Below are 24,887 nucleotides of genomic sequence, written 5' to 3'. Positions count from 1 at the left end.
AGTTCCTTTAAGCACCTCTGCATGTTATCTTCTACATCAAGGATTTAATCACATTTCATCTGTCTGACATTTTCTTACTAAATGAACGACTTTTATTCTCAGATCTGAGCTCAAATATCATTTCCTCATATAAGCTTTCCAAAACTTCTATCTTAGATAATATCTTCCAAATGTTTCATAAGAACTTGTATTCTCCTCTCATAGCATTATTGACACTTTAGATGAAATATTTGCTTAAGGCCTATTTCTCTCACGATTCCATATTCTCCATGTTGACATATACATTGTTAGCTCACTGCTACTGTCTCTGGCATATACTAGACACATATAAAATGTTGGGAGAATGAATGAATGCACTAAAGAATGAATTTTACATGGAAGGAAAAACGCCCTAAGAGAAACATGTGATAGTTTTGGAGAACAAATGCTGAACTAAGACAAGTATCTTCCTTGGCGAGAATCACCAGTATTTGGCTCAAGGAGGTTAATATTATTCAATCTTAGCTGTTTTGAAAGTGTCAGCTTCACTCCAGTCTAAACATATTGTGAAACTTACCTGATTGATTAAAAATATGCTGAAGAAACCTTTTTTCCTATTTCAATATATTGCTCTCATAAGGCAAACATTATTGATTGGTACTTGATAATTCTATCTATCCTAAAAGTGTAATCATTCAATAATATATTTACCAATGGTATCCCACATAGAGATTTGACAGTGTGGGGATCATTTACATTTTTGAATTATTGAATAATAAGTAGAAAGTACATGATGGCAATTGATGATAAATCAATTAACTTTGTATGATTCTTAAAAAGCATAATTTTTTTTAATGTAGGGAATAGACTGCACCAAATATAATTTTTTTCATCTCTTGCTACCTATGATAGCTATATTTTTGTAAACCAAATCATCCATGGAATAACATGAATTACAAATATCACTTTAGGAAATGTTTGATAAACTAAATGATTTCTTTCTCTCTTTTTTTCTTTCTTTCATTCTTTCCTTTCTCCCTTCCTTTCTTCCTTCTTTCTTTTTTGTAAATTCCTAGGTTACAAGAAGCACCTGATTCTATATGCACAATTTGATGTATTTCTTGGCTAAGTCATACCTAACAACTTAATATCAGATTGTGTATCTACAGGCGTCCATTGTGGCTTTTTAGGTGGCCACTAGGTTAGTTTTCTTAACATGTGTTTTCTTAACATGTGTTCTTTTACAACACGGACAGCTCCCTCTGACAGTCTTACAACATTTTGAGAATCACTGATATGATCTGGTCTACCAAGACTGGAAGCATTTTCTAAAAGATGAAGCTATCCACATGAGATAGAACCTGGCTAAAAATTCAGCTTACATTATTTACTCTAGCCTGATAAATGGCACTGGTTCTTAGCAGAGAAAAAGTTGGAATGCTTAATTTACTGATGAGATTAATTTTTTAAAAAAACTTGAATATACAGAGAATGACTAAGATCTTCTAGTAGCACAGTAGGTTAACAGGTAAATGTAAACTACAGACATCTCCCTAGCCCCACACATGTGGCCAGTCTCTGAGGAAAAATCTATAGGTTGTTTGGTTTCTTTTTTGAAAAAATTTGGATTTTTCAATATACATTTAATTTCTTTTTCTCCTAACGATAGCAAGTTTCAAGTAAGCCTGAAATGAAGCTTTCTCTTCAATAGTCAATGAAGAAATTAAATTTTCACCAACTCAGAGTAATTTACCTCAAATAGACCTGACTGTAAAAATAAGATTTTAATATTTTCATCCAAATTTCAAAGGAAAGCTTGTTTTTATTCCCCAGAAGAAAAGTGCTCTTTTTCAATAATGATGTTGCACAATAATTCAAATTAAAATAATTTCTCTTGGGCTCCAGGTGAGGGGGAAACTATTTACTTTCATTTATCCTGAATTGTAGTGGTGTTAAGCCAGTGTTCCCTTATCACTCCTGAATATGGATCTTCCTCCTGATTCATTTTCTGTTACAATGGCTCTCAACTCTGGCTACACTTTCAACACCTCTAGGAGCTTTTAGAAAACACCACTATCAGAGTCCAGCCCCAGATAAATTTAGACAAAATTTCTAGCACTAGAACCTGGGCAGCTATTGTTCTTTAAACTTCCCAGGTGATTCTAATGCACAATGATGGTTGCAAACCCTTAATCCAGTGAGTGTTTCATCTGAAAGAAATTAGTCAAAGGTAAATCCTAATAAGTTAAGGAAAAATAGTCAACCAAACTCGGAGTTCCTAGATTTAGCTCGCTTGATTAAAGAAATCCTATTAAGATATGCTTCACCAAACAGTGCATATGAATTCCCATTGTAGCTCCAAATTTCTTATTTTCCTCAGAGACTGGAGGGTACAATTCAAAAAATCAGTTATAACTTCAGAGGAGAGTTGTTTTCCCAGGTTCAAATAATGCTTAAATAGAACAGGGCCAGGGATTGGAAGCAGATCTTGTTTGCCTCAATAACATTAACTTCATACCAAAGTCAGTCATAGTTAGGGTCGCCTGCACCATGGAAATCACATTCACCAACATATTTCCATTCCGAACACTTATGGAAATGATCGAAAAGAATTAAAATGTAATATAATTGAATAGAAGAAAAATTACTTTTAGAAAAGATTTAACCAATCTAAATACAAACTTCCAAAGATAATAGAATTATATTAAATCTTTAAATTTCACTGCCTCCAAACCTAAAAATATGGGTGCAAATAGGCTAAAGACAAAATGAAATGTACCAACCAACAAACAACAAACTTCCACAAATACAACAGAGGTCATCAAAACAAGAGCTGGTAGTCAGAGAAAGAGAAGGCTTTTCAAAATATTCTACAATATAGCTCAATGGAACAGAATAGAGAGCACAGGAAAATACCCATACACTTATTCCCAATTAATCTATGACAAGGGAGACAAGAATATACAATGGAGAAAAGACAATAAGTGGTTCTGGGAAAACCGGACAGCTACATGTAAAAGAATGAGATTAGAACATTTCCTCACACCATACACAAAAATAAACTCGAGATGGAGTCAAGACCTAAATGTAAGATGTTAAAACATAAAATTCCTATAAGAGAATGTAGGCAGGACACTCCTTGACATAAATCGTAACAATATTTTTCTGGATCTGCCTCCTAAGGCAAAAGAAATAAAAGCAAAAATAAACAAATGGGACCTAATTAAACTTAAAAGCTTTTGCATAGCAAAGGAAACCATTGACAAAACAAAAAAGACAACCTACTGAATGGGAGAAGATATTTGCAAATGATATGACTGATAATTGGTTAACATCCAAAACATATAAACAGCTCATATGACTTAATTAAAAAAAAAAAGGGCAGAAGGCCTGGATAGACATTATTCCAAAGAAGATATACAAATGGGCAACAGGCACATGAAAAAATGATTAACATCACTAATCATGAGAGAAATGCAAATCAAAATCACAATGAGAGTGCTCGCTTTGGCAGCACATATACTATAATTGGAACAATACAGAGAAGATTAGCATGGCCCCTGCCCAAGGATGACATGCAAATTCGTAAAGCAAAAACCACAATATTACCTCATACCCATTAAAATGGCTGTTATCAAAATATCTACAAATAACAAATGTTGGCCAGGATGTGGAGAAAAGGGAACCCTAGTACACTGTTAGTGGTATTGCACATTGGTACAGACACTATGGAAAACATTATGGAGTTTCCTCAGATAACTAAACATAGAACTGCCATATGATCCAGCAATTCCACTGCTGGGTATATATCCGAAAAAGATGAAAACACTAATATGAAAAGATATATGCACCCCAATGTTCATAGCAGCATTATTTATAATAAGCAAGATATTAAAGTGACCCAAGTGTCCATAAACAGATACATAAAGAAGACATTATATATATATATATATATATATATATACACACACACATATATTTATATATATAATAGAATACTACTCAGTCATAAAAAGGAATGAAATTCTGCCATTTGTAACAACATGGATGAACCTAGAGAGTATTATGCTTAGTGAAATATGTCAGATAGAAAAAGATAAATACTCTACGTTATCACTTATATGTGGAATCTAAAAAATAAAACAAACAACTGTATGCAACAAAACGGACACATATTTAGAGAACAAACTAGTGGTTATTAGTGGAGTGAAGGAAGGGGGAGAAGAGAAGATAGGGTATGGGATTTAGAGACACAAACTACAATATATAAAATAAGTAAGCAACAAGACCATATTGTACAGCACAGGAAAATATAGACTTTTTTTGTAGTAAGTTTAAATGGAGTATAAGCTACAAAAATATTTGAATCACTAGGTTGTACACTTGAAACTAATATAATATTGTAAATCCACTATACTTTAATAAAAACGATAAAAATCCTAACTTTCTATGCCATACTACTGAACTGTCTTCATCTCTCTCTGAAATTTTTTGGCATGATTTACAAATTAAAACATTATATAAAATAAAACTGTAAGCATCGTAAGAAAAAAAAAGTATTTCCTTGCTTTCAGTCATAACGATGATAGCCAACTTATTAGGTAGACAAGAGTTGGGAAGCACTCATCAATAGTATGACTTGAAAAGTCTAAAGCAAAGTTCTGAGGATTAAAGTAGAATGTTGTGAAGTAATAATATTAAATCAATTAATTTCTAAATATAATATTTTTTAATATGGTGAAGATATCATACCTAGGTTGGAAAACCTAGGGACGAGGCTGGCCGGTTCCCCCTCATTTTATCCTCACCCTCTACCTTAACGGCAGAGTTAACTTTCGTCTATTAAATCAAAGAGAAGATCAGCACACAGCTATACTTAGGAGCTTGCATGATGTATTACTGATATGCCCAGTGTTTTAAACAAGAATGTCAATAATTATTCATGATACTTTTTATGAAAGATTGTATTTTCTATAAATACAAGTTTTTTTTTTTTCTTATTCTTTTTTCTGGTCATTTCTTCTTCTCTGTGATTCTCTATACTTTCTTAATATCTAGTTTGTACAAATTTTGCCCCAAGAAGCATTTTCATAGGCTTGGTTTCTTTCATGTATTCCCTAATTCCTGTATCAATTTTTATGAGTTCTTATAAAAAACTTTACAATACATTGCTCAACATCAGTATTCACTTAGTATTCACATGTATATAATATCATTATTTGCCTGGATATTCTGAAGTTCAAACCTCTAAAAACACACTTGTATTTATCCTGGATATTCAAAAGTGCTTAACTGAACCAAATACTTTCTAAAGTAAGATTTACCTTTTGAGATGTATGCATGTAACCATTAGAAGCTAGACAAAAACATGACCATTCAGCACTCACTTACTCATATCTCCCCAAACAATTTGAATCAGACATTTTGTTGAATGTATTTTAATCGTTTAAAAATTCTGGCTTTCAAGAGAAATAAAACAAAACACAACCAGTGTTTCTACCTGTTGTTATACTGCCTCTCCTTTTTCTAAGCTACTTTAGGTCATGAAGCTCTGCGTTATGCCCTATATAGCTAAGTTAAAGCAGGCATAGATAGCTTGAAACACGAAAGGATTTTAAAGCAGAAAAAGCAGATCAATATTGAAATGCAGTCCATGTTATTCTATCTTCAAAGTGTAGAAGGTGGGTTTTAAAAAGTTTTTCCTTTGCATGTCTCTCAAAATATAAACAAACACACAATTCTTAAGGAACTAGTAGATTTGAAATATTAGAGAAAAGGAAGGGTTATAAACCTAAGCCTTAACCCCTAAATAATTACTTTTATGAAATTTATAACATTTTTTTTTAGATTTCTATGATTGAGTGACAAAAACTATCAAGAAATAGCCTCTGTGAGAAAATAGTCTTAATTTCCTCAAATACTGAAAATTAGTTTTTTAAAAATAATTTTTTTCCTAATAAGTTATTTCCTAATAAGTCCTCTATTCACATTCTAAGAATCAGTATACATGTGTTTGGGATATGCAAACATTTAACAATTTCTAAAGGACAGTACATGTATAAATGGGGAAACTTAGGCACAGATAATTAAAAAGGAAAACAAAATCTTTTTGAACTGAAAATGCAAGAGTAAAGTTATTTAGTGGCTATACATTACTCAGAGGTTCACAAAGAGCTCTAAATATAAAGAAACAATTTCAAAATTAAGTAAATCAAGAGGAGATTGGAAAATAAAAGGGAATCAGTTTAATTAATGAATTAGTAGAATCTATCCACCCTCCCCAAACACACATAGTTTTAAATAAGGAATTATGTAAGTTGAAATAAAATAAATGTAACTTTTAAGTATACTTGAATATATTTGAACTATAGTAAAAACATTTTATTTGGTAAAGGGCTTCATTTTTTTTTTTTTTTCCAAACCGAAGGAAACATTGAAAACACTGCAAAATAAAAAGACAGAAAGAAAGAAAATAATTGATAACAAGGACCTGATAGAGCCCTTTTAACCAGTTCAGGAAAACTGTGGGAAGGCTGGGTAATCAGGATGGATGCTAAAGTTCTTTGCCAATTAGAGTCTGAAAGCTATAGATGCTTCCTGGTTGCATAATAACAAATTTACTGAGGAGATAATTTGTGAGAGAGCTGAGCATAGGTCTCATGCTGTTCACGATTATAGACCTTCTTGAATACTGCATGAGAAATTTCAATAATTTTCAGTAATACAGGCAGAAATTTAGCACAAGTTCTATAATGAAAATAACAGTTTAGTGGAATGGTAGGATCAAAGGTGATTATGAACTTGTACATGTTAGTATGGTGCAGTATTTTGAATGCGCAGCCAAACAGAATTGGGTCTGACTACTAATAACACAATGTGTTTTCATTTCTAGATTGACCTTGCTGTGGAAATTCAGAGTGGACATATATGCCCTATGCAATTTTGTTTCAGAGTACCAGGGCATAAGAAGAGCCCTACTAAAGGAGTAGATAAATGGCAATTGCATTTACCTGTCTCTTCTGTCAGTGATACATCTCCAGCGATATGCTCTTAACATTTTAACAATTAGCTATTCAGAAAGAAAAAAACAAAACAAATCCATGGGGTCAATACTCCCTCCACACCCAATTTCAAGCTACCAAATGACATGATTGGATGCAGCGTTGAGAAAAGATGTGCACAATTGGCTTTTACAAGTGGGTGTGAGCCAGATGCAGCACCCCACTGTGACAGCAGCACCCCCCAAATATCATAAGAACATCTGTCCCAAATCATTATGTCCAGGCTTCTTGTACAGCTTAAGAGCATTTAAAGGGCATTTATGAAGATGCTTGATCCACCATTCTTGGTCTCTATATTCAGAATCTATAACACATTTTAGTCTACTGTACGCTTTTAAATACAAGTATCTACTATCCATGTAGATTTCTAAATTTTCAAGGGAAATATTCTATCAGATACATCCATAGAAATTTTGCTGGGTTCTGAGACCTGTTGAATTATAAAGTATATCTTTCATTTTGACTTTCCCACAAATGTGAAACCTAAATGCCACACTTTAAAAATCGGCTGAAGAGTTTGCATTTAACGCTAAGCTGTATTCGTGTACAATTTAAGTTTTAATGATATCTCCACCCTCAAAGGAGATAAAAGGATTAACTCTAATCTCCATATGAACAGTTTTCAGTCTGTGTAAGGATAGGGATAAGTGAGTCTGAAGGCAATAAAAAGAGCAGAGAATTCTCTGCTAAGCAGATGAGAAGTCAACTTTAGATGATATAGTAGTGCTAGGAAAAGCATCTCAGGGTAAATACTAATTTTATTTTTCATATGTATGAATTATAATTTTGACTCCCTATTTGATAAATCCACCAGACATCTTACATCCCATACTCACTCATCCCTTCTTAAGCTTAACATGCTCATGGCTTCCACTGTTACCAAACTGTCTTAGTTTTCTTTGCACATAAAATTACAATTTCTTCTTCATCTCCTTGCTCCCTGTCCTACCCTGGTCTATGAAAAGCCAATCATTCCCAAAGGTCCATCCTTGGCACACTGCTCTTCTGTTTGCACATCTTCACAGGTTGACTTTTTATCTATTCTTATAATTCGGCCTTTATGCAAATGACACTCAAATCTATGTGTTCAGCCCAGAAATTTTCCCAAGATTCAGATTCATCTATCTTTATTTTCAGGTGGACAACTACTGCTGAGTATTCCACAAGCCCTTCATGGTCTGTATGACCTTAAATGTTGCATATCTATTTGTGCCTCTTCTATGTTCCACCTTGGTTGTACCATGATTAACTCTGTTACCTACCTTAGAATCCTGGAAATGCATCCTTTAGAGAGCTGCTTAGGAGATCTATCAAGCATACAATGGTTTCCATACCATTCTATGGCACCAAATATTCCATTGTCACCATGAAAATAGTACATTTCTATCTATTGAAGAGAAGTAAAATTATTTCTAAAAATAAGCCAGTACTCAAAACCCTAAAGGTATTACTCAAAATAGGTTATGGAAATAAAAATGGTTCTGGCTGACAAATTATACTGGAGTTAGGGGAGAAAAATGGGAGTTGTAGGCAAATCCCACCCACATGGCTTCCCCTTCATTCCTGTGGCAGTTCTGAGGTACTCTGAGAGCCAAGTTGGGTCCCCATAGCAAAGGTTGAAAGTCTCTGGATTACAGAATAAAGTTCCTTTCTTGGAACAGCACGCAAAGCCCTCTATGACAAAATGCTGCTCCCCACCTTACCCTTCACATCCCAGCTAATTACAGTTTCCCCAGATGTCAGGCTGTTTCTCATTTCCCAATTTGCTTATGTTACCCCTTGGTAGAAATACCCATTGAGCTTCTCCACCCCTATCATGTAGCCATTTACTATGCAGCTTTAGGATTTAAATCAGATAATATTTCATTCATTCAATTATTCAGTCAAACAACCATGTGTCAGCAAAAGAAGATACTTGCTTTCACAGAGTTTCTAACTTTGTGATGAAGGCTAGACAGACAATAAGCCAACAAATATGCAAACCCCAGCAAAGAGTGAACTGCTTGAATCACCTATGACTAGTGTCATGCTGGCCACATACTAGAAACTCAGGTAACCATAAATGAACATCTTATGATTGTCATGCACAGTGTTAGATGCTTTCATATGTCAATTCATTTTAATTCTCAAAATTATGTTAAGAAATGAGTTATTCCGCCACTTTGGTAGATGAGGAGACAAGGGCTCAGAAAGATTTACAAATTCACCTATGGCCACATAGCTGGAGAGTGTCAGAATCTGAATACAAATCCAGAAATGTCCAATTTCAGAAACCATCCATGTTCATAATAATATTGGCTTTCGGGTGCTATAAAAAAATAAAGACTCCGTCCTTATCTGAAATCAATTCACATGCTTAAATCTCTCCATCCCAGAGGGATTTCTATAAATTCTAGGAAGCTTAAAGGAAGTTTTACATTGTAGCACTTCAGAATTCAAAAGAACTTAATCATGAGCAGTGAATCTGCAAAATACGCTCTCGGAGCCCCACTGATTTCAGCAATAGGAGAGAACAGCCTCCTGCAGCATCTGTTAGAATGAAATGGCTTACAGGCAGTAGAGGAAAAGCATAAATGGTGTACTGAACACCTGGTACTTGAGGCATTCTTTGCTATGTAAGAACCAAACTAAAGCTTCAGTTATTCATTTTGAAAATGCTTATAAGTTTTGCAATAAGATTCTCAAATAATAGATGTGAGCTTCAAACATAATCACTAACAAATGATTTAACAGAAATAAATGGTTGTTACAAGAATATAGTGAGAATAAACAATGTTAAAAATAAGGCACGTGAGAGCCTGGACTGCAGGTTACTGCTGCCCAGATGAAAAACACTCCATTTTTACAGACAGATAAAGTGTTTTCCTGTAGAGTCTGAATAAATGCTCTTCTTGAATCTGTCAGCATGAATTCCCAAGAGAAAACAAACCCAGCAAATCTCAAGTTCATAGTTGATTCCAAATTATCCCCTTCCATTTATTGCTTAGATAGGGAGACCATATGGGAATTTAGTATAATCTGGACAGGTATGATTTGCCATCAGTGTAAAAATATCCCCTTAAATTCCTAATTGTTTCATTAAAGCTTAATAACTTAAAAACTGCCTCCTTACTGGACAAGAGAGGAAAAAATCATTTGCTGTTTTTGTGTCTCATTTTTTATATGCAAAATGCTTCTAGGCTCCTCTGTAGAAAAGTCATTTTGAAAAAGATAGGGTTTTTATTGCTGCTATCTCAAAATATTGTGGCCTGTATAAATACTTATATTACTTTATTTTTAGATCAGAGACCAATGCTTTGCTAGTTTTATTTAATTTTCTGAATTATAAAAGCAAATTACAATAAATAGTATTTAAAAAATTAGTGCAGCTTCCATATATAGTTATAATATATATTTTGAAATTTATTTTCATGTAGTGCCCTTTTTATGCATAATTTGACCAAATAATACATGTTATTCTGTATCATAATTTCTTCATATGATGTTAAATTATAAACACTGACCCATCACTGTCAATAGAATATTGAATAGAATATTCCATCAAATAAATATTCTATAGTTTACTTAATCAATCTTGTTTGTGGACATTTAGATAATTTTCAGATTTTTTTCCTGTATTATTACTAGTTTGCCTGATCTCTGACTTCATGAATTTTAAACATTAAAAGTTTTCTTAATGATTATGAAAATAAACTATGGAAAACTCTATACTAGTCAACTTATTCTTTTCTATGTCTCCATATTTTAACAAGGATTGACATCTGAAGTCTTAGTTTTGTTTAGATACATAAAACATATTATTTTTAAAACAACTATATTTGTCAGATCCACTACATATTCTTCACAGCAATTCTGCAAGGCAAATATTATTCTCATTTTACAGATAAACTATTCAAAGTGTTTAAGCAATGTTCTCATGGCTTGTTACAAGAGATGTCTGCATAGCAGTGTGGGTGATAAGTATCAAAAGAAATTAACAGTACAGGTTTGTGGAGAGGAGATGGAATTTTGCCTTGGACACCTTGGGTTTCCATTGCCTGTAGGATGCCCAAATGCAGTTATATATTAGGAAGGTGAACACACATTTGGAACTTTGAAGACAGTATTTCTCTGAAGACACCAATTTAGCTTGTAAATGAATTTCAAGCCATGGAACAGAAAGGGATTATCATGGTAAAGTAGGTAACATGTGAGGCAAAGGGAGGCAAGTACAGAATCTTGAAGGAGCAGATACATTTGGCAAGAAGAAAGGAAACTCAAGAAAAAAAAAAGAAAAAAAGAAGGAATAGTGGGTAAAGTCTTATAAATCAAGGGAAGAGACAATTTCAAGGACAGGACACTGATCACTCAGCCATAAAGCCACCGCTGGTGATCTTGGTTAGGGTTAAGTTTCAGTGGTGTTCTGGAGCTAAAGAGGAATTTTAGTGGGTTGATGAGCAGCTAACCTATTTAATAGGAAGAATTGTTTTAGAGAACAAGAGTGAAAAATGAGACACCTATAAACCATGGTAACAAAGCTCCTGCTGAGTGGGTAGAAGGACGAGTCAGCTGCCACGGAGACCCTCAAAGGGGTCCTCTGAGTATGGAAAGCCATGAATTCAGCCCTGTTTATGGAAACCTGGCATATAATGTTTCCTTCCCATAAAAAGTGGACATGTCAGTCAGAAAGGTCAACAGATATGACCTCTCCATTAGTCTATGTCCCAAATGACTAAAACCGATGGCAAGTACTCCTTTATAATTTACTCTGTCTAAGCCATTGTTAACTATTAAAAATATTCAACTACAAACCATTAAACATATTAAACTAGGCAATATTAAGACATACAAGAATCAAAATAGTAAGTTATGATGGTGACAGCTGCCTTACCCCATTGGCAGGCCATTTCTGTTTGCCAAGAGCCAGGAGAGAACGGCAAGATTCTAGTTTTGTTAACTTACATACTTTTTATATATCTTTATTAAAAAAAATCAGTAAATTGTAGGGCACTGTGGAAACATTACTATTCCCCCACTCTCCGCCCCCTGTCGCATGCCCTTTAAACAGCTCAGCCCTAACCTTCACCTCCAGCTGCGCTGCCAACAGAAGGCTCACAGAGGAAAAGTGCAACTGTGATTTCTTGACACCCACAGATAATTACTATACTGTTTGAATCTGAAGGAGATAATTCTCTGTTCTGCTCTTCTTTTGCTTAGCAAAAAAGAACTATTTACATCTCAACTTTCCTTATGTGTTACATTCAAAGCATTATCAGAACTACAGATATCTCATGAAGCCCACGGCATTCTCTTATTCACTATATTCAACACTGACTGGCTAAAAGATACTTTTAATTACATAAAATGAACAAATTTAGTGCCAAATACAAAGACATACGTTTAGCATAGTAAGCTTCCCCTCTTTCCCAAGACATCCCCAAATGTTGTTATTATCAGAGCTTATCCAAACTCTAAAATCTCAAAGAGACTGGATTATGGATATGCTGCAGGTGGAGCTCTCTGAGTCCCTCCCTTAGATGCCAGGTGTTCCTCTGTTTCCTCACTATATTATTCATTCAAGGAAAAAATAATTGAACATAACTTTTGTCCAATTTTTGTTTTAGGACCTTGAGCACTCAGGAGAGTGAACAGGAGCTCATAGTCCAACAGGAGAATTCCACAGGAAGGACAGAATTTGCTTGCTACCCAGAATGCTGGTGGTGGGTGCGTGGGAGCGTTAGAGGGGGCTCCCAGAAGGCCTGATGTGAGACTGGGGCTGCAGCTGGCTGTAGACAGTGAAGAGATTTTTGATTATAAAATTATTAAATATAACTTTCTGCCATCAAGACACAAGTCTGGTCAAAGGAGAAAATTTAAAAAGGAATATTTCCCCTCAAAGCTATAAAAGGCATTAAGTAATATCCCACACATATTGGTGAGGAGAAATAACCTATATATCTATATCTATATCTTGACTTGCATCTCTGCATAGAAAATCAATGATGATATAAATTAAATTGATCCTAAGAAATAGTAAAAAATGTTATAAATGTAAGTTTTTTTTCTTTAACCAGAGGAAAAACTCTCAATTAATGTAAATTTAAAGTGGCCATAACCATCCCTAGTTTTTAAAAATATTAACAATTTTGAAATATAAGTACATAAGCGTTAAATATTAAAATGATGTATTTTTAAACATAGTCTCTGAAGGGCAGCAAACATGTCATAATTTGTTTTTGTTTCTCCACTGCCTGCACAGTGCCTGATGTACTATAGGTCAGACTAAATTTGTTGAAAAGCTGTGAAATTGCTGGAACCAGTAGACATCTCAGGCAACTAAATGTCCAATATTTTGTATATATGATACATTTCCAGGGTATTGTATATTCCCCTTAATTGCAGGATGAAAGACAAATATAGTGCTTTAGGTACAAGAGATGTTATAGCTACTCATTAGTCACATAATGATATTAAAAAAGCATATTAGCCATTTTAATTTTATGACTCCTTGTTTTCATTTCACGGCTATGTGAAATAGAGCACAGTAACATCATAATTTTGGAGAGATGACCTAGACATTAAGACAAATTCCCCAGAAGGGAGATATTTAGCATGAGCAAAAGGAACTTATTTAACAAACCAGGCAGAAGAATTGCAACTAAACACTCATTATTCGATATTAGACTATCCTAGGGAATCAACTGATGTTTTAATAGAGTTTGTTGACGAAAATTACCTTCTTTAGGGAAATAAAAATATTTGATCCTTTTTACATACCTTGAAAAATTGAGAACAGTACATTGGGGTTTTGATTTTTTATCATAATTAATGCAATGTGTCTAAATCCTTTTTTCAAGATTTTTGCAACTGTTGGTGCCATAAATCCTTGAATGAATTTGGGAATTTTTGTATCATCTTGTTTCATGGACAATATGGCAAAGATAACAGATAACTCATTTCAATGCTCTGTGCTAAGACTCTTCACTGTAATCTATTTACTCTCATGGAAAAATGAGAGGAAATTATATACCACTTCAATCACACAGTTCTTTGTTTCCCCCTTTCTTCAAGCTTATAATGTGAACCTAATAGAAGATGCTGATATGTAAAATTCTTAATAAATATTTTATGAAGAATGCATATGTAAGTCATCATACCAGAAGAAATGGATGACAAAGTGATATAACACACAGTCCTCTCCCTACTTTTTTTTTTTTTTTTTTTGCGGTACGCGGGCCTCTCACTGTTGTGGCCTCCCCCATTGCGGAGCACAGGCTCCGGACGCGCAGGCCCAGCGGCCATGGCTCACGGGCCCAGCCGCTCCGCGGCATGTGGGATCTTCCCAGACCGGGGCACGAACCCGTATCCCCTGCATCGGCAGGCGGACTCTCAACCACTGCGCCACCAGGGAAGCCCCCTACTTTTTAAAATCTAGTCAACCAGACATACAAGTAACAATTCAAACAATAAATGGTAATATTGTTCCCTATCCCCAGAATCTGACCTCCATGCTCCGATGCCAATGCCAGTGAGTGTCATCACTGTCATCAGGTCCCTAAGCAGGAAACTGGGTACCTCAAAGACTACTTTCTCTCCTTAACCCCAAATATATAATATAGTTGAAATCCCATAGATTCTGCCACATTAATATATATTTTATAACTGACCCCTCCTTCTTATTTCATCTTTCATATTACCAGCAGACTGATTTTCATCCCAAATTAAAGCCTGATCCCATTATATCCTACCATCAACTCTGCACTTAGCTAGAAAATAAAATCCTAGCTTTTCCTGGTAGTACTGAGAGTCGTCTATGGTCTGGCATCCACTCAATTCTCTTGCTTCTTTCTTACAGTGCCTCCTGGTATCTAGCATTTTTCAGCTGCATTATGGCTGGAGGTCCCTGAATATTCTGCTCTGTTTTGTTCATTCTGCTCTGATTGACCAAAACATCTGAATGACGTTAACCCCTGTATCTCTATTTTTTTTCAACAAATATTTACTGAAAGACCTAGTATGTACCAGATTCAGATGCTGAACTAAATCTTGAGAATAAAAAACAAATCATTTAAACATGTAGCCATCAAGGAGATCACAGTGAAGCCAAGAGTAAATTTAATCAGATAGTCATGATCCTTTCATGACCTCAGTTCCTGCCCCCTCCTAATTACTCACTTTGCTTCAGCCTCTGACCAACTTGTTGACCAAACAAGTCAAGTTGGCTCACACTTCAAGCCCTTTACATATTGTTCCTTTTGTTTGCAATATTCTTCCCCCAGGTAGTGCCATGTTTACTTCCCTTATCTTATTTGGTTCTCTGTTCAAATATCTACTCACAGTGGTCTGCTCTAATAATCTTTTTCAAGGTTAAAGGATGATCTGGTGGGAATGTAAATTGATACAGCCACTATGGAGAACAGTATGGAGGTTCCTTAAAAAACTAAAAATAGAACTACCGTATGACCCAGCAATCCCACTCCTGGGCATATACCCAGAGAAAACCATATTTCAAAAAGACACTTACACCCCAATGTTCATTGCAGCACTATTTATAATAGCCAGGACATGGAAGCAACCTAAATGTCCATAAATAGAGGAATGGATAAAGAAGATGTGGTACGTATATACAATGGAATATTACTCATGCATATAAAGGAAAGAAATTGGGTCATTTGTAGAGACATGGATGGACCTAGAGACTGTCATACAGAGTGAAGTAAGTCATAAAGAGAAAAACAATTATCGTATATTAACACATATGTGGAATCTAGAAAAATGGTATAGCTGATCCTATTTGCAAAGCAGATATAGAGACACAGATGTAGAGAACAAACATATGGACACCAAGAGGGGAAAGGGGGTGTGGTGGGATGAATTGGAAGATTGGAATTGACATGTATACACTACTGATACTATGTATAAAATAGATAACTATTGAGAACCTACTGTATAACTCAGGGAACTCTACTCAATGCTCTGTGGTGACCTACGTGGGAAGGAAATCCAAAAAAAGAGGGGATACATGTATACATACATAAAGAAAAAAAATTTTAAAATCCATCACAAAACTGTTCAAGACACACTTTGGGAAAACATTTGCCCTAAATATAGAACAAACATAAAAATACAGTAAAATTGTGCATAATGCAGAAATTTCTATCACTTACAATTATTCTACAATTATAATTATTTCTAATTTTCCAAATTTCCATTGTTTGATAGCTCCTTGACCAAAAAGTGGAAAAGAGAAGTGAGAATAGATTATCCTCCATCCCTCAAAAAACTATTTCTACTGCAAGATGATAAAACCAGAAAAAAATATGGTAGAGAGTGATAGTTCTTTGAAGTTTTGTGAATTAAAGCACATGAGAATCTTGGGAGAATTTAATTTCTTATATGCGTAGAAGAAAGATGCATTATTGTTTTTTGCATTTGGAAGAGATAAAGAAAATGGGAATAGATCAAAAGGTAACCTAGTAAACTATAATTTGGGGTAGGAAAATGGCAAAATAAAGATGAAGATAAGAAGAATGGTGGAAACTAAAAAGAGGCGTGGAAATGTAAAGCAAGTCGGGACAGAAAGCTAGAGTCCTGAGTCTGGTGTGAGGCATTCACGGAGATGGAGGCACCATTTGGTAGACTAGGAGACAGGAGGCAAGAGTCGTCTTCTTATGGCTATAAATAATTATTTTGCCCCCAGTTGGCAAAATGAAATATCAACAAAATAAAAACTATAACAACTGTTCCCATTTCTGTGCCCATATCTCAGCAATTAATCAATAAAACCCTCTACCATATACAGAGCTTTGTACAGGGTTTTTCACTTTTTAGTTAGAATATGCCACGACTTCCTCCAAATTAAGACCATGCTTGGTAGTTATTTTACACGAACTTTCTACAATCTTTAGGGATTTCAAATCAGTTAGAAAGTCAGTATGTCATTCTCACCTAACATCAATTCACATGGGAGATCAAGATAAAATAATTTTTTAAAGGAACTTGACTTAATCTGTGTCATTAGTTTCTGTTATTAGAACATTTCCACAGATAGAAAGTTGAGACTATTTAAATTATTTCTCTTATAACTATCATGCTGTTTTTCTAGTCTCACCTAGAATTGGGAACATGCATTTTATGAGAAAATACTGGCTTTTCTGGTTGTTGTTGTACAACATGTCTGAAATCATAGTACTGCTTGCAAATGGATTTAATGAGCATAAACATGTTCCCATCAGCTACAACCCACAATGTCATCACTTCTACTCTGTCTCTCCTTTTATGATTATAATTACAACAGAAAAACTGAAAAAGGCAACACATTTTCTGCTATTTATGTGACAGTGTAATTGGCAATTACCTTGATGGAGATAATTTATTGTGTAATGCTTAATGATGTTTAATATACCAAAACAAAAGCTCAGAATAAAATATTTCCTACAATCCATATGCCATCACATACAGTCAAACTAATGGAGCCAACATGACTATAACATCATGATCATCTATCATCACTGTCCTTATGACTCTGATAAATCACACTCACTGGTATGAAATAACAAACTCTAAAGCTATAATGAAGCTTTAGATATCACTTTGTACATACATATTCCAAGAAGAGCATATCTTATTTGAAAATTAAAACTATAATGTGACTGAAGCAACAACAAAAATCTTTAAGACACCTTTCACAATTTGTTAAAACAATGCACTGAAAAATTGAAAACCATAACATATTTCCTGAACTGCAGTCATAAACACACAGCATTAATATTTGTCCTCTGGTCTTATCCTCATTATCACCATTTTCTCCTCTCAATCTAAAAACATATGCCCCTCCTCAGTGCTTCTCTTCATAACCCCTGTAACATCTGGTACATACTCCTATTAGTGGTATACAATGGGATACTGTTTACAATCCTTCATTGTCCTGTTAGTTTCCCACATTAGACTGTAAAATTCTTCAGGGCAAGGACATAGTTTAATTTGTAATACTTGTGGAGGTAGTATTTGTTGCCTAACAAAGGCTGAATCCCTGTACATAATTTCTTGAGAGCAGAGTCCTGATTATATTCTAGGTGCCCCCCTATATACTATGTAGTCCTGGAAAGGGCATTATCTTTCCTGGTCCAGGGTAAGCCATGGATAGTAGCTTAACATTGTAATTCTCTTCTATTTCCAGTGATTGGTTTAGGCATAGTTGTTAGACATAATGTTGCCCAATGAGAAGTGAAGGGAAGACTTTTAAGTGGCTTCTGGAAAAGATTTTTTAAGTCTTTTAAAAATCAAGAAGGAGCTGACTGCTCTCCTTCTTTGGAGACTTATGAGTCCTCATGTGATGTCTGTAGCTGCAGAAATCATTTAGCAATCATGAAGGTGGTTTGCCAGAGACACCAAGGATAGAAAAAAACTGGCTTCTTGCTTATATCATTTAGCTGCTGAACCACCATCCCTAGAGACATGTGTCTCCTTGGTATGAAATTTAATTTATTTAAAAAAATTTTTTTAATTAAGCCTGATGGGTTGGAGTTTTCTGATATTTGTGGCCAATGTCTCCTATGTAATGTCAGTTTTTCCACTTTACTGAGTAAGCCCTCAAATATGTTAAATGAATAACAAACTCTAGTTTTAATGTAGAATGTGAAATCAGACTATTTCTAGAAAATTTAGCAAAAACTTTATCTTTTGCATCAGAGAAGTACTTTATAGGATTTCTGAAATAGTATCTGCAATATGAACTTCCAATAATCAAAGTTCTGGCAGGTATCATGTATTACAAAGATGATGGGTTGAATCCACAAGGCATTTATCTTTTGTCTATTAACAATTCATTTCTAGACTGTAAAAGGAAAAAAAAAGCAGAATATTCAATTTCTATCACTTTAAATTGTAGTACTGAATGTAAGCTACAAATTAAATGTAAAAAGCAAATCTCACTTAGAATTTCTATCTCGATATGTATATTACAATATAAAACATTAAAAGTTGTTGGTAAAGTTTCCTTTCTGACATTCAACTTTAATGAATACTTTCTTGACTCTAAATGGTATAGTTCATTTTTCAAATAAAGAGCCCAGATTCTTGGAGAGCTTCCGATGAGGGGGATAATACACCAAGATCTTCACAAAGGAAATATCACACACTGCTCATATCAGGCCCTTTTCTTTTTAAATCAAATGCCATCAGCTTTCCAGATCACTACTAAGCAAGAAGAAAGAGACTGTATATGTGACAGGAAGCATTGCAATCTTGTTTGCAGCCAGTGACTGAGCAGAAAGTTGAAAACACACAGGTGTAAGAAACAGCTTTGTGATTTCTATGCAAATCTATCCCATGTGACTTTACTAATCAAAACATTATTTTTGTCAGGTTACCCATGAGTTCCCTCAGAAGTTTTCAACAGTAAATTATCAAAGATAACTAGAAGATAAACTCAGGAAGAATGATTTAACTAGAAGTAAACTATACACAACTACAATATTCCCTCAAACATTTTTCCTCTGGCTAAAAATATAAACAAGTCAATAGTTAGAACTCCCTTACTTTACATAATAAGTGAAGGACTTAAGGAATAGTTACAGCTTAAAGTGTTCATACCTTTTGACCTGAATGACTGTACAACAGGAAATTTGTTTGAAAGTATTAGTGAAGAGGAACTTTCTTTAGTAAGATGCTCATCACTGAATTATAATAAAATAAGATCAAAATAATTGTCAAGCAAGGGTAAAACAATTATAGAAATTATTGTTAGACTGTAAGTTCAGTGATGAAATGAAATGTCCATCTCCCTCACCTTCTGCTCTCAGCACACTTCCTGGTGCAGAGAAAACTCTCAGGAATCATGATTCATTCACTCACTCATTCATTCTATGTATTCATCCAACAACTAGGTATTAAGTCTTATATTCATCTCAGGAATTATGCCAGCACTGGTGATACAAGGCAGAACAGATGCAGTTTTGTCTTCAAGGGGTATAGCTGGTAATGCAGTTAGGGAAGGAAGGAAGAACAAAATATAAATACTGTGATGAAGTGCTAACGTTCTGCACATGACTGGTGGTGTTTATGGAGTAGACAGTTGAAACCATGGAGATTTTTTTGCCAATGGAAATACAAAAAAATTTAATGAGTTAAAGAAAAAAAAAATGGTGGAATTCACTTAGATTCAAAGAACAACAGGAAGTTGGTGATGCTTCCTGAGAGAACCAGTCATGTAGGTGGGAAGACAGATCTCTGCTGGCCACAGAGTCAGGGAAGGGGAGGGATTTGGAAAGCAGTTGGACAAAGAAGGAGCCTGACAAAAATATGTTGAATGAATGTAGCAAGGGTGTGGGAGAAGATGATTACTGAGAAAAGGCTTCTAGACTTTCCCATATGTGATTGACATTTCTCCATGTTGGAATATTTCTGGAGATGCTTTTTTACCAGGCTCTCCCACTTTTTCTGTTTAAACTTTGTGATAGGCATATGAGAGATATTGGTGCAAACTTCAAAAATAGTGCATTTTCTGGAATAGCCACAGAATAACACAAGAAAAAATATCAAGCAATTTATTTTGCTTTTCATACACACCACCACTGCTTTCACCTGCTTTTGCTTTGTTTCTTAACATGGTAAGAAGAACATGATAATGAAAAATGACATGGTTTTAGCTCATAAAGAAAACTTTATCTCATAGTGATAAAGTGTTGGTTACTATTTAATATTCCTAAATGGAAATCATATTAAACAGTATATGAAGTATTAGCATAAATAAGAATATTTTCACTTTTTTTTAACTTCTGAATGCATCTGGGACACATTCACTTACAGCTTGCTTATTATTCAATTTTGTCATAAATTAAATATATGTGTGTGGATGTTTATATATTTTTCATTGACTTTCAAAGGAGGTAAACATGAAACACTGAAATCAAAACAGCTTCCACAGTGGCTTGTGCTTCTCATAATAAAGTTCTGTAATTTATTTTAAAGGCAGAGCATGTAGGATTCAAAGTTTAACAAGGTTGCTGCTTATTGAAGATCAGACTTAGGAAACCAATTTAATATCTATACCCCATACTCCCAGTCACTTCTGGTAAAAAGTAATTTTTATCATAACACTTTTTCAGAACTAAATTAGTTCCAATTACATATTTTACATTCTGTACCTCTATATTTGATTTTAATAAAAATTCTAACAGGTTGCTCAACATTAATCACTGACTATAATAATAACATATGCCATTTACTTCTGTGGACACTTCTTTTCATGAACTTAATATTGCTATTTAATATAATATTATAGACATATTTAGCACAAAGAAGAAATTGATTACCTGAACAAAATAAGACATTAAGTCAGAGAACTGTCCTTTTTAATTGTTTTCTAATCATAATATACCAATTACATAAACCAAACCCTTGGGGTACTAGTAAGATTCATGGATCTTGGAATTGTATCAAAATTTTGGCTGAAGAGCAGCTTTCTGATATAACTTGGGCTGTGATATAGGAGAACAGCCTAGAAAAAGATTACTTACTAAAGTCAAGGTAGATTCAAAGGCTTTTATATCATTATAATTACATTCATATTTATTAATTATACTATTATATACTTAAATCCTACAAATAACTTTCATTGTACCTACATTCTACGAATTCAACCAACTATTAAACTCAAAGTTATATTGCATGCAGAAAAAAGGGGATGCATTATAGACAGACAGTTTTATAACAGAGAGAAAACTACTGAATAGAAGTCCCAGGGTCTGACCCACTATGGAGCTGAAGGAACCCGAGCAAGTCACTTAATGACTTTTGGACTCACATTTTTAATCTGTAATATCAATGGTTTAATTATATGTTTTAAATTCAAAAATTCAAAGATTTTCTGATCCTGAATTCCTGTTTCCTATTTATATATTATCACTGAGTTTATATTCCAATGGAAAGAAACAGATGAAAACAAGTACAATTATTGTAGCTGTGGTAGGCAGAATAATGGTTCCCCAAAGACGTCTACATACTCATCTCAGGAATCAATGAATATGTTTACATGGAAAAGGGAAATTAAGGTTGCAGATGAAATAAAAGTTGCTGACCAACTGACCTTGATATGGGAAATCATTCTAGATTATCCAGGTGGGCCCAATATAATCACAAGAGTCCATGAAATGTGGAAGAGGGAGACAGAAGAGCCAGTGCCAAAATAGAACCATGTAAGAAAAACTCAGCAGGTCACTGCTGGCTTTAAAGATGGAGAAAGGGCCATGAGCCAAGGAATGCAGGCTGCCTCTAGAAGCTGAAAAAGTCTGGAGAATTCTTCTCTAGAGTCTCCAGAAAGAAACATACCCTGCCAACTCCTTGATTTTAGTCCAGTGAAAACCATTTCAGATTTCTGACCTCTAGCATGATAAGATAATATATTTGGGTGATTTTAAATCACTGTTTGTGGTAAAGTGTTACAGCAGTAATGGAAAACTAATATAGTAGTAATACATGCTAAGAATACATCTCTATTCAAAATGAGATGAGTGTACCTGGGGTAAGGTGAGTGAGCTACTATGTACATGGTAGTCCAGACTACTTGGCTGAGTATTTTAAAATACTTCTAATGTTAATGCATGTGCTGGTCACATGCCCCCATTAATAAGTTTTTCTTTTTTTCCCATTGGATATATGGGCAGAGTAACTAGGGCCTATGGGATTTTCAGTAACTGAAAATAATTTTGAGATTCCTTTAATGCCCCTAAAATGACAAATTAAAAAAAAGACCCTTCACAAAATAAAGTCAATGAATTTAATTACATGCTTATAAAATGTAGCATTATGCTAAATTCAGTCATTTTAATTTAGCATATAGGTAAAATTTATTACATTTGAAAACAATATTGTCTCTTGGCAAAAATTCATGTGTATTTCTGATTATGTAGTTAATATGATTATGAAGACATTATAGACAACTGTCAATCAAAATACCTACTTGTAGACAAATAATTTCGAAAAGAAATTCTAAATATCCATCCAAACTTTTAACAGCAAGTTCTATTTAATGTACGACGTGGGAGTATTTTAATATATGTGATGTCGTGCTGGAAGGATCTTTGAATGTAAGGGTGTCTTTGGTCCATGAGAGTCTTCAAAGGTCCCTGCTCACCACTCTCTATTGTCTTTCTCATAGACAAACATCCAACTTCTTTTACATTGTCAGTCTGTTCCCTGATTACTACTGAGTTTGTGACTCCCTATCCAGTTACCCACAGACAAGCTTGGAAATAAAAAAGGGAATGTGACTTGCCTTCACTTTGCATTGAGGCATCAGTGAGTGCACATGAACTACTTCTACAGTTGCCCTGATGTTGGCTCTCCAACACACGTCACATCAAATTCCATTCATGACTTACTTTCCACTTTTGGAATAATGAAGAAAAGCATACTTAATAGGAAGTTAAGAGTCCTGGGTTCAGTTCTTCATGTTTAATGGAGAATTTGGCCCAAATAATCTCTAAATTCTAAAACATCTATTTCTATGCCTTCTAGATTCACAATAATACTGGGTCTTGCTTAACAATTGCGGGCTAACAGAAATTCTCACCTTTAGGACTTCCTATAGCCCCAACTTCTCCAGGTTAGATCAACACCACTTGGAATTTGGAGGCAGATGGGCTAGCAAGGATTAAACTGAGATATGTATCCAATTAAGTACCCCATCCAGTGCCCCATCCCCTCTACAAGTCATCAAGTTGTAGTCTGTTTACTTTTGTAAAATTTAATCTTCCTGAAAACTTAGAAATTCTATAGTCCATTTGGGGCAAATGCCTGAAAGAATAAAGCTGTACAAAAAAATGCAAATTGTAAGTCTTCCTTCCAAAATATAGATTGAAAAAATTCCAGTATCATGAGAGAGAAAGAATATCCTTGTTTCAAGACAGCTGTGATATTACTAAATCGGTATTTGTTTCTAGAAGGACATTTTATAAATTCAAAACACTTAAGTATATCAACTTGTAACAAACCACTGTGAATGTGACGATAAACCATCACCAAAACTCATGCTGTTTAAATCAGGCCATTGTCCTGGTTTTGAAATATCAAACTAAGATCATAGAGTTAATAAAAATTGTTTATTTTCAGTATAAATTTTGCTAGGTAGAGACTATCATACACAAGATTAGATATAATTATAAAGATTTTTGAAGGGAATGCTAAAGACTAAAAATTAATGCAGAAGATATTTTGAACAGACAATGATAACATTCTTCCCTGAAAAAATCTCACTATAAGTGTTGGCATCATTTGCAGGTAATTAGTCAAAAATGTCCTGAAGATACCATTATAACTAAGTGCTAATTTAAACTAAATGTGTTTGATAATGCCCATGTACCTTCTTTAATTCTGCTTTCTTTCCCCAAATTCTTAAAAATCTGAAGCTATGCATGTACATTTAGTTTAATTCTGATCTCCTTCTGAAGTAGATATGCTTAATACAACCCATAATAATCTTTCTCCTAGTGTTTACAGTACTTGATAATGGCTCCTTGTACCTCATAAAATCATGGGTGTCTTCTTTACCCTATCCACTTTATTTCCTCCACAATACTAACAGCATTTTTAGCTTTTCCCTGTCTGAGGTTTACTAGAACATTGGCATATTCAAGTAAAGATGTTTTAAGATAATTTCATTTAAGGTATCCTAAGGAAATCACTTCCTGACAGTTAAAATCCAACCAGGAGCTCATTAGTGCTACTGTAAAAGAAAATGACCCTTTTGATAGAAGAAAAATGAGTAATCACCATTCTATTGAAAAGCTGAAATAAATAAATGGTAGACATGATTAAAACATTGGTTGGAATTTTCTAGCTTTTGATACATTCATTATCCAAAAAAAA

At 34.3% G+C, this 24,887-nt stretch overlaps 1 non-coding gene across 1 annotated transcript; it reads left to right on the top strand.

Moving 5' to 3' along the window:
* The first annotated feature begins 3,477 nt into the window (after positions 1-3,477).
* LOC132487231 (U6 spliceosomal RNA) lies at positions 3,478-3,586 on the top strand. The gene has a single exon (XR_009531531.1). It is a non-coding gene; the product is annotated as a U6 spliceosomal RNA (small nuclear RNA).
* The last annotated feature ends 21,301 nt before the right edge of the window (positions 3,587-24,887 follow it).

This window comes from Mesoplodon densirostris, chromosome 3, assembly GCF_025265405.1.
Source record: "Mesoplodon densirostris isolate mMesDen1 chromosome 3, mMesDen1 primary haplotype, whole genome shotgun sequence".
NCBI classification, from domain to species: domain Eukaryota; kingdom Metazoa; phylum Chordata; class Mammalia; order Artiodactyla; family Ziphiidae; genus Mesoplodon; species Mesoplodon densirostris.
Note: the sequence above shows the minus strand (reverse complement) of the source record. Positions and strands in the feature narration are given on the sequence as shown.